The sequence below is a fragment of the Mustela lutreola genome, chromosome 6, assembly GCF_030435805.1.
Source record: "Mustela lutreola isolate mMusLut2 chromosome 6, mMusLut2.pri, whole genome shotgun sequence".
Taxonomy (NCBI): Eukaryota; Metazoa; Chordata; class Mammalia; order Carnivora; family Mustelidae; genus Mustela; species Mustela lutreola.
In genome coordinates, this window is record NC_081295.1 from 84,780,188 (window position 1) to 84,793,370 (window position 13,183).

The 13,183-nt window shown below is 42.8% G+C and overlaps 2 protein-coding genes across 3 annotated transcripts in view; both read right to left on the reverse strand.

The window, feature by feature from the left end:
* Nucleotides 1-13,183, reverse strand: part of TMEM217B (transmembrane protein 217B) — a 37,591-nt gene that overhangs the window by 20,636 nt on the left and 3,772 nt on the right. The gene's annotated exons all lie outside the window — the stretch shown is intronic.
* Nucleotides 1-13,183, reverse strand: part of TMEM217 (transmembrane protein 217) — a 29,896-nt gene that overhangs the window by 12,951 nt on the left and 3,762 nt on the right. The window lies entirely within an intron of this gene.

Sequence of the window (13,183 nt, forward strand, 5' to 3'; positions counted from 1 at the left end):
GTTATTCTGTCCTTTACCTAATACTTTCCTGTATTAAGAAGCTATTTTTAAAAATTTGTATGAATTCTTTTTTTAAAAAGATTTTATTTATTTATTCGACAGAGATCACAAGTAGGCAGAGAGGCAGGCAGAGGGAGAGAGAGGAGGGAGCAGGCTCCCTGCTGAGCAGAAAGCCGGATGCGGGGCTCAATCCCAGGACCTTGAGATTATGACCGGAGCCAAAGACAGAGGCTTTAACCCACTGAGCCACCCGGGAGCTCTGTATGAATTCTTTATATAATAAAGGTATTACTCTTTGTTAAAAAATAAAAATACAGAGGTGGCCATGTAGGTGGTGGGTGGCTGTTGAGACCCAGCAATCTCCAGTGGTAGAGCTGCGGGAGGGGAACAAGACCTCAAGATGCATGTCTGGGTATCGTATCTGGGGAGGAATGAGGCCTCAAAAACTAAGAACTCCCCCCTTTAGCAAATTTGAGTCAGGCTCCTGAGTCCTCTTTCTTTGTCATTGTTAAGATTTTATTTGTTTTATTATTTATTTTAGAGAGAAAGAGAGAGGGCAAGCCGGAGGAGGAAAGTGGGAGAGAGGGAGAAAGAATCTCAGGAAGACTCCATGCATGCCAAGTGCAGAGCCCAACTTAGGACTCGCTCATGACCCTGAGATCATGACCTGAACTGAAACCCAGAATGAGACACTCAACCAACAGAGCCACTCAGGCTGCCCTTCCTGTGTCCTCTTTTAGACTAGGCCCTGACCTTAGGCTCTGTCCTTGACCTGCTAGGTCCAGTTTTAGTAAGAATGCTGCTAAGTGAGTTGAGTAAGAATTATACACCCTTGGTATCTGATCAGAATACCCCTACCCTTGATTTTGCCTTGGTAATTTTCCATCCACTGACCCCCACCCTGCTACTTAGCTCTAAGTCTCTACTGGCCCTTGTTGTACTTAGAGTTGGGCTCCATCTCTCTCTCCTACTACAAAACCTCCACTGAAAGTGGTCCCTCTTGAATGAAGTCATCCTTACAGTCTTTTACAAGTGTTGTGAAAACTTTTTTCAACACCTCAGTGAAGTAGTCTATGTCTCACATGGGACTAAGATCAGGAGATGGGGGGCTTCAAGGCTCCATTCTGTGGGCTTGCATGAGGTGCCTCTTAGCACCTCTCACAATGGCCACCAGTAAGAGGCTGGCCCCTATTTCCGACACCAGGTTTTACACTTGGAATCTGAGGCATCCTTGAGAGCCAGAGGAGCCCCAGTGATATAGATTGGATTTTCTTCTAGCCTGCCAGTATCAGGCCAATTTAATTAGATTAAAAAAAAAAAAGAAAGAAAATGGATGCTTTGTATATATGTGAACTGGAGTTCCTAGAGACACAGCTATATATTCTTGTAAAAAAAAAAAACTATCAATTTTTTTAAAAGCTATGGAGATAATTTATGATCTCTTCTCATTCCCTTTTCCATGGCTTTATAAACACAGAATTAATTTGTACCATAATTGAACACTCCCATGTAAGAAGCAGCCTTATTATTATTATTATTATTATTATTATTAAATAATATAAAATCTGGGGCACCTGGGTGGCTCAGTGGGTTAAGCCTCTGCCTTCAGCTCAGGTTGTGATCCCAGGGTCCTGGGATTGAGCCCCACATTGGGTTCTGTGCTCGGTAGGGGACCTGCTTCCCCCTCCCCCTCTGCCTGCCTCTCTGCCTACTTGTGATCTCTCTCTCTCTCTTTGTCAAATAAAAAAATAAAACCTTTTAAAATATAACATAAAATCGGACTCAGCCTTCTTCCTCAAGGTGTTAGGGAAAAATTCTTTATCAATCAGGTTTTCGTTTTGTTTTTTTTCCCCGCCCACTCCCTCCTCCCTGTTCCCTGCTGGACTCACATAGAACTAGCTCTCAATTTCACCCAAACCTGGAATCTCAGGGGAGGGGTCTGGACTTCAGGCTGGTATGGTTACTGTGGGAGGCTTGATGTTCAAGCCTCAGTGGTCCCACTGCTCATAGCCCTGAAGGCTTCGGCTTAGAGCTTAGTCCCCAGCCCATGGACCACACAGCCAACCCATCAGACATCCCAGGGTCTGTGAGGGAGTCAAACCTAGGCCCTATGGTGGGCAGAACCAGATACCTCCTCCTCCTCCCAAGGGTAGGGAAATCCCACTGGCTCCCTTCTTCCTCAACTTTTCAAACTGACATCCCCTATCCACCCTCATAATCTAGGTCTCTGCCTTTGAGAGCCTAGAGCTTCCAAAACACAAGTCTTTCATCACTCCAATGGAGAAAGAGATGGGCAGCTGTTTTAAACCTACAAAGAGAAAATGCCTGTGTCATACCTCAGTGGTGAAGCAGCCAGCAAGCAAGGAAACCAGCCCCAACTCTACATGAGGTAATGCTGACAAATCACACTGCCACATACAAAGTTCTCACCGTCTGACTCCCATCCAACTTTCCAGGGGCCTCTCTGAGCATTTCTTCTCATATTTAATGCACTCACTTCCTCAAATATCTTTATCCACCTGGCTCATCCCCTCTCATCTCTTAAGGTCATTTGAATCCTCAAAAAGGTATCAGGCTGTAGGTTCTCTTAGCCTTTCTTTTATGGTCATAAGTCAACTGCTGTGGTGCCTTGCACCAGTAACCCAACCAGGACTGTGCCAGTAAGCTGTCTTTTATGTTTGTCTGTTTCACAGGAAGGAAAGCATTTCCCAGAATCTCCTAGAAGCCTGCCCTTTATAGCTCACTGGTCAGAACTGGGTCACACGGCCATCCATATTTGCCAGGGAGGCTGGAGAAGCCACTTCCTGGCAAAACTGAGTAGGATTCCCATAACTGGCTTAGCCATACCATGATTGATGCCCAGACTGAGAACGCAGTTGCCCCACCCCTCCAAAACATCAGTCCCCTTAGCAAGGAGAAGAAAGGAAATGGCTAATAAAGTCTCCCATAGAGATCTTGCTCCATTAATTACTTTTCTTCTCCACCGACATGGCAGGAAACACCGCTATCTATTTGCCCCTTCTTCCACAGAAGCAGAATTTTTAGGTATGCACATGGTTGGCCAAAATAAGTTTGTTTTTCCCAGCAGCTGAGTGTGGTCACATGAACAATTCCTAAGAATGAGTTGAAAGGGGAATAAATTAATATATTTTTTAAAGATTTTTTTTTAAAGTAATCTCTATACCCAACATGAGGCTTGACTCACAACCCTGATATCAAGAGTCACATGCTCCACGGACTGAGCCAGACACGCACCCCAAAAAGGGGAAGAAATGAGTATAAGCACCAGATAGTAAGGAGAAAGTCACGTTTTCCCTTTCCCTCTTCCCAGTGGTTGGAACGTCGATGTAGTTGGGAGTCATCTTGCACTCCCTGGGCAAGGACATAGTGGAGCACAGAGAGAAGGAGCCTGGCCTCTGAAGATTTCACAGAACACAGCTACCACACTAGCTCAGTCTTTTATGTGAGAGAGAAAAACTATAAACTTCTCTAATGTTTAAAGCATGGTTATTTTGAAGGCATACTTATGTCCTGATAAATACACCTACTTCTAATCCCCTGCCTGAAAGCAGGTTAAAATCTCTCCTACCTCAATATCTCCCTTGACCCTATTCTTAATTTACATTCTGTGTTAAGGAAAGCAACAGACAGACACCAACTGTCGCCTGATTTAAGCAGAAAAGGCATAGCTCACAGATTGTGGAGCGGGCTGGTTATCTATTGCCACAATAATGCCACGCAAACAACCACAGAATGCCAGTGGCTTGCTAACAATGAACAGTACTTAGTTCAAAAGTCCATGGGGTTTGGCTTATCTGGGACTGGGCTGAGCTGGGCTCTCTCAGCTGAACTCACTGAAGTGTCTGGGGTCAACTGGTGGTTGGCTGGACAGTTCTGTTGATTTTGGCCGAGCTCATTCTCATGTCTCAGGCTCAACTGGTTGTTGGCTCATCTAGGATGGCCTCAGCTGGGATAGCTCAGGGAGACTTGGCCGAGTGCCGCGTGTCTCTCAGCATCCAACAGGCTGGCCTAGACCTATTCTAATGGCAATGCTGGGCACAGCAGTGACAGTGCTATAGAATGAATGTTTATAGCCCCCCATAATTCACAGGTTGAAGACTTAATGCCCAAGGTGATGGTATTAAAAGGGGGGTCCTTGGGAAGTGGTTAGGTAATGAGGGTAGAGCCCTCATGAAGAAAGGAAAGTGGTCCCAGAGCAATTCTCCCTTCATTTACCACATGAGGACACAGCAAGATGTTGGCAGGCTGCAACCTGGAAGAGGGCCTTTACCAAACCCAACAATGCTGGCAGCCTGATCTTGGACTTCCAGCCTCCAGAACTGTGAGAAATAAATTTGTTGTCTATAAGCCCCCTGTGATTTGCAACCACTAGCACCTATTTTTCTCACTCATGCTTTAGGCTGCATGTTAGTGGGATTAGTTCCAGGCTCCAGTTTGGGGTTTTGTCCACTACACATGTCTCTTATCCTCCTTGGACTGGCAGCTCTCAGGGTCTGCTAGGATGGTGAATGGTAGGAGTGCAGCAGGGTGAACAGAAAGACGGGATGCCTCTTGAGGCATACTGTCAGTTTTGCTCACATTCCATTGGCCAGAACTCTAGCAGGGAACTATGCTCCATCCACTGCCATGCACTGCAAGGTCACAGAACAAGAGGGAGTAAAGAACTGATAACCATAGTCCAGTTTACCACAACTCTTCACGGGGTTCTGTCTCCCTGAGCCATCTGGGTCCATAAGAACTCTACAAATGCCAAATCAAATAGAGAGTTTTCAGAGGATGGGGAGCAGGCATGATACCCGGTCATGCAGTGTATTTTAGGGCATGGTTAGGAGTGTGGATTTCGTTCTAAGTGTAGTGAAAGCCATTTAATGGTTGGATAGGTGACGACGTGGCCTTTCTACCATGCAAATATGGTCATGCCATGCCCCTACTTGAACTTTCAGTGACTGTCACATTGTCTCAGGGAAAGGTCCTGTAGCTCTCATAGGGCATTAGAAGTCCACCGTGATAGGTAGGCTCTTGCTCCAATGTCTACTATCACTGCACCCCATTCTTCACACTCTTTATAACAATAAAGCACAAAGTAGTGCTACATAGGTTTCATTTCAGTTTGGACTCTCCCAGGAGTGATCCTGAAACAAGGACTTGGGAGCAAGTAGTTGATTTGGGAGGTGATGGAAACACCAATGGAGAAGAGGTAGGAAGCAATACAGGGAAGGAAGATAGCCCATTAAGAGAGAGCTATTAAGCCAACTACAGGAGTTTAATCCTATTAAGAAACTGTGGAACACATGCCTCAGAATTATCCCATCTGAGGGATGAAGGAGCTGGGGAATTAATACACCCACTCCTGAGAGTTGGTTGAGGGCTACTCCCAGGAGGAGTTAACTCCTAGGCACTAATAGTACACCATGAGTACGGGCAGTATGTTTTTATTTTGTTTTGTTTTTGAGAGTTGAAAGGAGAGACTTTGGGCAAAGAGAGCATATATAGAGAGGTTGAGCGATATGGGTGAGGCATCGACAGTGTTTCCTATGTGGTTTCCCAAATGCAACTTCTCTTGTAGACTCCCTTAGGTCTGTAAATGTTTCATCCTGCCTAGGATGCTTTTCCCTCCCTCTCTACCTGCTAAACTCCTACTCTTTCTTCAAGACCTTTCCCATATCCCCAAACAAAGAGGACCACATTCCATCTTATTTTTTTAGGACTTTAGTGCACACATATATTTTTATTATTTATGAGACTGCTTAACTTAGGAGCCTGACTCTCCTACCAGATAATACATTTGTTGAGGGTGGGAGCTGTATTTTATGGTGGTTTTTTTTTTTTTTTTAGGTTTTATTTATTTATTTGACAGAGAGAGAGAGACAGTGAGAGAGGGAACACAAGAGGGGGAGTGGGAGAGGGAGAGAGCAGGCTTCCCTCTGAGTAGGGAGCCTGATGCAGGGCTTAATCCTAGGACCCTGGGATCATGACCTGAGCAGAAGGCAGACGCTTAGTGAATGAGCCACCCAGGCACCCCCACAGTTCTTAATATAGTTTGATGCCTGGAATATAGTAGATACCCAATAAAAGCTAGTTGGATGGAATGACTAATTTCTATCTACAGACAGAGTCTGGCAAGGATCTGGTGGAGTGCTACATTGAACCGTGACCAACCTGAGGTTAAATAATAACCATTTTTGTGCTCCTTTATCATCTCCACGACATTACCCTTTCTTCATTCACCTAATATGCTCCTCTTCTCTCCTCCTATCCTGACATCAAAATCTGCTCCTTAATACTTCTTTCATAACGAAGGAGGATAAAACCAGGAGATAGGAAACCTGAGTTCCTGTTCTTCTTTGGCACTGACTGATTTGGAGGTCCTTGGGCAAGTTTCTTTGTCTGAGCTTCAGACTCCTCATTTGTAAAGTGATCTTGAATGTCTTTGCCACCTATGAAGGGGCTCTGTAAGAATATCTCTAGAAGGATGACATACAAGGAACTGTATGGGAATGCTGCTGGGAAGGATGAATGGGCATCTAAGGGTGAAGGATATGAGAGAGACCAACTTTCTCTTGATATCCTATGTTAGGTTCCTAGGACCATTGTAACAAGGTATCACAAATTTGGGGGCATAAAACAATACAAGTCTTTCTCTTACAGTTCTGGAGGCTGGAAGAACAAAATTAAAGAGTTGGCAGGCCCCTGCCCTCTCTGAAGATTCCAGGAGGAATCCTTCCTTGCCTCTTCTGGGTCCTGGGTGACTTCAACTTCTACTACCATAGTCATGTCACTTCCCCCTCTCCCGTCCATGTCTTCTATCTTGTCAGGGGTTTAGGACATTGGTCATTGGATTTAGGACCCAACCAAGTAGAGGATGATGATCTCATCTCAAAATTCTTGACTTTCTTATTTCCACAAATACCCCTTTTCCAAACAAGATAACATTCACAGGTTTCAGGGATTTGGGTGTGGACATATATTTCAGAGGCCATCATTCAATCTACAACACACCTATCTGCATGCTTTGAATTGGCGACATGTACAAATTGAAGAAAAGAAAGAAGGAAAGGAAAAAGGCAGGAAGGAAACAAGGAAGGACCCCACTGACAGAATCATAGGAGATTTTTTTCTAGGGTTCTTAATAGTTCAAATGAAGGTGGGCCACTCCTGTTATTGATCACAAGCCCACTAATTCCCAAGTCCATGATTTCTTTTCAGGAATTCCCCGTTATTCCAATCAGCAAAACATTTGCTTTCAATACAAATTTCAACCCAAGAGAGTGGGGAGAAAAAGGAAAGAAGAAAAGAAAAGAAGAGGATTGATGTGACTGAACAGATATTATGTGACTGAACAGAAAAATGAAATAAGAAAGGAAAAGAAGAAAGATTTATATGACTGAACAGATTACTATTTTTCTGCTTCCTGTTCAACCCAATTTTGAAGGCTTTAGCTTTGAACTATCTTTCTCCCTCCAGTTTTTATTTACTTTTGAAATCATGTCATAGGAAATGAAAATGGAAGTTTTACCAAAACAGGTAGAAATATAAAGTAGGACAGCCACTATGAAACACAATAAAAAATTATTCTGCAAAACTGAACATTTCCATGTACTCCAGACCAGCACTTCCAATCCAACATTGATATCCTAGAGAAACCCTTCCACTTGTCCACTTATTCAGGATACATGGATAAGAGCGTTAATAGCAGCAGAGTTCACAGGAGCACAAAATATGAAGCAACTGAATGCTGCTCAGTAGTAGTAGAGATAAACTGTGTCATTTATAAAATGGAATATTATACAGCAGCGAAAATGAGCGAATGCTTGCTATACTCCCCAACATGAATGATAGCTAAATCTCAAAACCCGGGGTACCTAGGTGACCCAGTCGTTAAGCGTCTGCCTTCAGCTCAGGTCATGATCCCAGGGTCCTGGGATCAAGCCCTGCATCAGGCTCCCTGCTCAGAGGAAAGCCTTCTTCTCTCTCTCCCTCTGCCCCTGCTTATCTTCCCTCTCATGCTGTCTCTCTCTCTCTGTCAAAGAAATAAATAAAATCTTAAAATCAATCAATCTCAGAACTTTATTGCTGTCCAATAGCAGCAAGCAACAGAATAGCTACAATACCATTATGATAAATATTAAGTTTACAAACATAAGTGGAAAACTATAAAGAAAACAAGAGGACAGTACAAAATACCTTTTTTCTTAAAGATTTATTTATTTTAGAGAGCATGTGAGCAGGGGCAGGGGCAGAGGCAGACGGAGAGGGGGACAGCAGACTCCCCGCTGGGCCTGGAGCCTGAGCAGAAGCTTGATCACAGGACCCTGAGGTCATGACCTGAGCCAAAATCAAGAGTCCAATGCTCAATTGACTGAGCCACCCAGGAACCCTGAGGTCAGTACAAAATTCTGCAAAGTGGTTGTATCTGGAGTGCGGGGAATGTCCAAAGGAAGGAACACCCTCCTACACACACACAGCAAGAGGCTTTTAAGGTACTGCCGATGTCCTATTGCATAGTGTGTGGAGTGGATCCAGGAGTGCAAATGTTATTATTCATTGAACTGTACGTATTAGTTTTACACATTCTCTTGTGTATACGCTATATTTAACATCCCATGAGAAAGACCTACCATAGGTGAGGATAAGAAGACATGAAAACTCTACTCAGTCCTCTAGGTTGAATATAAATTGGAAAAACCATTTTGGAGAGCATTTTGCAATGTACAGTAAAGTGGACGTTGTACATATTCTGTGATCTAGCAAGTGCCTCTCCCAAGTATTTCATAGAGACCTAAAAGCAGTAGTTTTCAAACTTTCTGACAATCACCTGTCATTAGGAAATACATTTGAGGGGTGCTTGGGAGGCTCAGTGGGTTGGGCCTCTGCCTTTGGCTCAGGTCATGATCTCAGGGTCCTGGGATCGAGCCCCGCATCAGGCTCTCTGCTCCGCGGGGAGCCTGCTTCCCCCACTCTCTCTGCCTGCCTCTCTGCCTACTTGTGATCTCTCTCTATATCAAATAAATAAATAAAATTTAAAAAAAGAAATACATTTGACATTACAATCAAGCACACACACATGCACACAAACACATATCCATGTAAGTGTGTATGAAGTTGAAACAAAATTTTTTCCAAACACAGCCTTTTTTTTTTTTTTTAGGTTTTAAAAAATTTATTTTTTGAAAGTTAACATGTGCATAAAAGGAAACTGAAAAACACAAGAAGCAAAGAACAAAGTCATCCATAATCACAAGCAATTTACAGTTTGACTTCTAGATCCCATGTGTGTATCTACAAAAGTAAGCATTTTAATGTAATTAAGATCGTAGTTATGTATCATGCTTTTTCACACACCATGAATATTTACCATTTCAAAGTCCCCAAACTATGAGTATTTCGATAACCAAGAATACACTATATCAACTCCATCTGAAAGAAAAAAGTGTAATCCCGCCTTTCTCGGCGACAAAGATTTCAGAGAGGACAAAAATGGCAACAGGCCTCTAGATAAAGATACTGGCAGGGTTACCATTAAAATACAGCATTCCCTTAATGTTCAATTAAAACAGACATAAGTGAGAGTACACAATGTATAGTGCTTCTAAAAGAATTCATTATCCAATCTATACTATTCAAATATTAGCAACGGGGTATGTTTCCATTGAATCACTTAATGTTTTCCTATAGTACAGCCAAAGAGATGCACACACATTAACAGTTATTACAATGTAAGTATGAACGCATCCGCATACAGCTCTCCCTCTATACTTCCTCCAGCCCCTCTGCTGCCAACCTAGTAAGTCCTCACATTTCTGAGACAGCATAACAATTCCATGTCCAAGATGCTTCTTTTCTATCAATGATAACAAAAAGAAACTTATAAATTGGTTGATTCACTAGCTGTACATTTTATCATACATTGTCATCTCAAGACATCCAAAAAGCTTAGATGTTACAAATAATGACACTTGTCCAAAACAAACACAGGTACTTCATCAAAATCAAACACGGCCTATCTTTATGCCATGCAGCACACTCTGATCTTTTCTAATCCCACCTATTGTTTTCAAAAATTGAGATATAATTGACATATAACATTGTGTAAGTTTAAGGTATAACTGTTCTTGTCTATTTTATTTCATTAAAGGTCCCAACTTGCAAATTCATTTTAACTCCCTAACAGTTCACAGACTAATTGAGGTAAAAATACCTCACTAGAGAAAATTTTGCACATGGTAAAATAATGTCAACTGAGGGACGCCTGGGTGGCTCAGTTGGTTAAGCAGCTGCCTTCGGCTCAGGTCATGATTCCAGCGCCCTGGGATCGAGTCCCACATCAGGCTCCTTGCTTGGCGGGGAGCCTGCTTCTCCCTCTGCCTCTGCCTGCCATTCTGTCTGCCTGTGCTCGCTCTCCCCGCCCCCGATAAATAAATAAAATCTTAAAAAAAAAATAATGTCAACTGAGACTGTTCGAAATTTAAAAAATTGGGGACAACAATTGAGGAATATTCATAGAATGGAACTCAATATTGCAGCTCAGATAAATAAACTGGAACTCCATTTATCAACAGAATACTGAGCAAGAAAAGCTAGTGGCTGAGGCTTATGTACGGTGTGGTACTATTTATAAAATTTCAAAACATGAAAAACATGCTTATAGATAGCCACATATACAGTAAAAATTTGCAACATATATAGAAAGCTGAACACAGAACTCAGGATTGTGGTTTCTTTCTTTCTTTCTTTCTTTCTTTTTTTTTTAAGATTTTATTTACTCATTTGAGAGAAAGAGAGGAAGAGCACAGCAGGATGAAGGGCAGAAGGAAAAGCAGACTTCCCACCGAGCAGGGAGCCCAATGTGCACTCAATTCCAGGACTCCAGCCTCATGACCTGAGCCAAAGGCAGATGCCCAACCCACTGAGCCACCCAGGCGCCCCAAGATTGTGGTTTCTACTGGAAGAGAAGGGAGAGAGGGAAGGGAACAGGATCAAGGAAGGACAAAAAAAGGGACTTAAATTTTATTGTAGAGGTTTGTTTTTTTTTTAAACCTCGCTGTTATATGTTTATTCTTTCTTTATTTTTTTTAAAAGATTTATCTGTTTCTCCAAAAGAGAGAGAGAGTGTGTGTGTGTGCAAGTTGGGGGGAGGGACAGAGGGAGAGAAACCCAAGCAGACTCCTTGCTGAGCACAGGGCCCTACATGGGGCTTGAGTCGGGGCTCCATGGGAGAGCTCAATCCTACAACCCTGGGACCATGACCTGAGCTGAAATTATGAGCCCAATGCTCAACCAACTGAGCTATCCCTGCACCCTTATTCTTTATTCTTTGTTGCGGGAGTTGGCAAACTACCACCCATGAGCCCAATCTGGCAGGCTTTTTTTGTATGGCCTGTGAGCTAAGAATGGCTTTTACATTTTTAAATTGTTGAGGAAAAAATTGAAAGAATAATATCTCATGTTGTGAAAATTACATAATGTTCAAATTTTTGCATCCGCAAATAAAGTTTTGTGGGAACACATCTACAACTATTTTATTCTCATATTGACTGTGCTTGTTTTCATGCTGTAGGGCAGAGTTGAGAAGTTGCAATAGAGATTGCACGGCCAGAAAAGCCAAAAATATGTACAGCCTGGCCCTTCATAGAAAAAGTTTATCTACCTCTAGCTAAGTATGCAATATACTTTTCTTCTTAAGATTTTATTTATTCATTCAGAGAGAGAGCATGAGTGGGGAGAGGGGTGGAGAGAGAGGGAGAGACTCTCAAGCAGCCTTTGTGGCACACAGAAGCTGACCCAGGGCTGGCTCTCACGACCCCAAGATCATGATCTGAGCCGAAAATAAGGGTCAGACTTTGACAGACTGAGCCACCCAGGTGCCCCATCGACAAATATTTCAAGACAATGAAAGATGTGGTAGCATTAAAGAAAAATTCTGGAAATAAAAAGACGTATATTTCCACTACCTACCAAAATTTCCTTACCTTCCTCATTTTTTCTTCAATCTTTGACAAAACCCATCTTTTCTGATTGAAACTAGGCAAAGACATTCTTGTATTCTGCTTTTTCCCTGCTGTACATCATTTCATAAACCTTTCTGATGTGCTATGAGGTGTTCAAACTTGCACGACTTAATGACATTGCATGGTTCAGGTTTGTAAACTACACATCCTACTTTGTGTAAGTACCATATCATATTTAAACCTTTGCATTCTTTTCATTACCCCCCCTTTATTATTGGTCACAAGGCAAAGAACATCTTTGTACACAGAGATCTACCCCCCTCCTTTTGGCTTTCTTAGAACAAATTCCTAGGAATGAAATTCTTAATCTTCCCTCCATCCTTCAAACTGTAACCACTCTTCCTCTCTTTACTCAATTACCTCTTGTTTCTTCGGTCTTTTGCTTATCCCTTTGCCTTCTCTAATTTAACTGATCTCTTTCATTTCGCTCTTTCTAGAGGTTGTCTAGGTATCAAGAAAGCTCTGTTGCCTTTAGTTCCCAGATTGACCTCACCATCCCTTTGGTCACCCAACATAACATTCCATGGTGCACTGGAGAGTTGCTTCTTTTTTTTTCTTTTTTCTTTTTTAAGATTTTTTTTTTTTTTTTTTAAAGATTTTTTTTTTATTTATTTATTTGACAGAGAGAAATCACAGGTAAGCAGAGAGGCAGGCAGAGAGAGCAGGAAGCAGGCTTCTCCTGGAGCAGAGAGCCCGATGCGGGGCTCGATCCCAGGACCCTGGGATCATGACCCGAGCCGAAAGCAGAGGCTTTAACCCACTGAGCCACCCAGGCGCCCCTTTTTTAAGATTTTTGTTTATTTGAGAGAGAGTACAAGTGGAGGGGAGGGGCAGAGGGAAAGGGACAAGCGACTCTCCACTGAGCAGGGAACCCAACATGGGGCTCAGTCCTGGGACCCCCAGATCATGATCTGAGCCAAAGGCAGAATGCTTAACTGACTGAGCCACCCAGGCGCCCCGTGTGAGGTCTGCTTCTTGCTCACCTGTCTTAACCCTGCCTGGTACCATAGTGTCCACTCCACTCCTTTGCTGAGGTTAAAGTCTGCCAGTGATCTCTTCGTAACTAAGTCCAAAGGATTTTTTATCTTTCCCAATCGAGCTCCTTTCTAATGTCCTTCAAGCCTTTCTCTCTCTCTCTCTCTCTTATTTTCCCC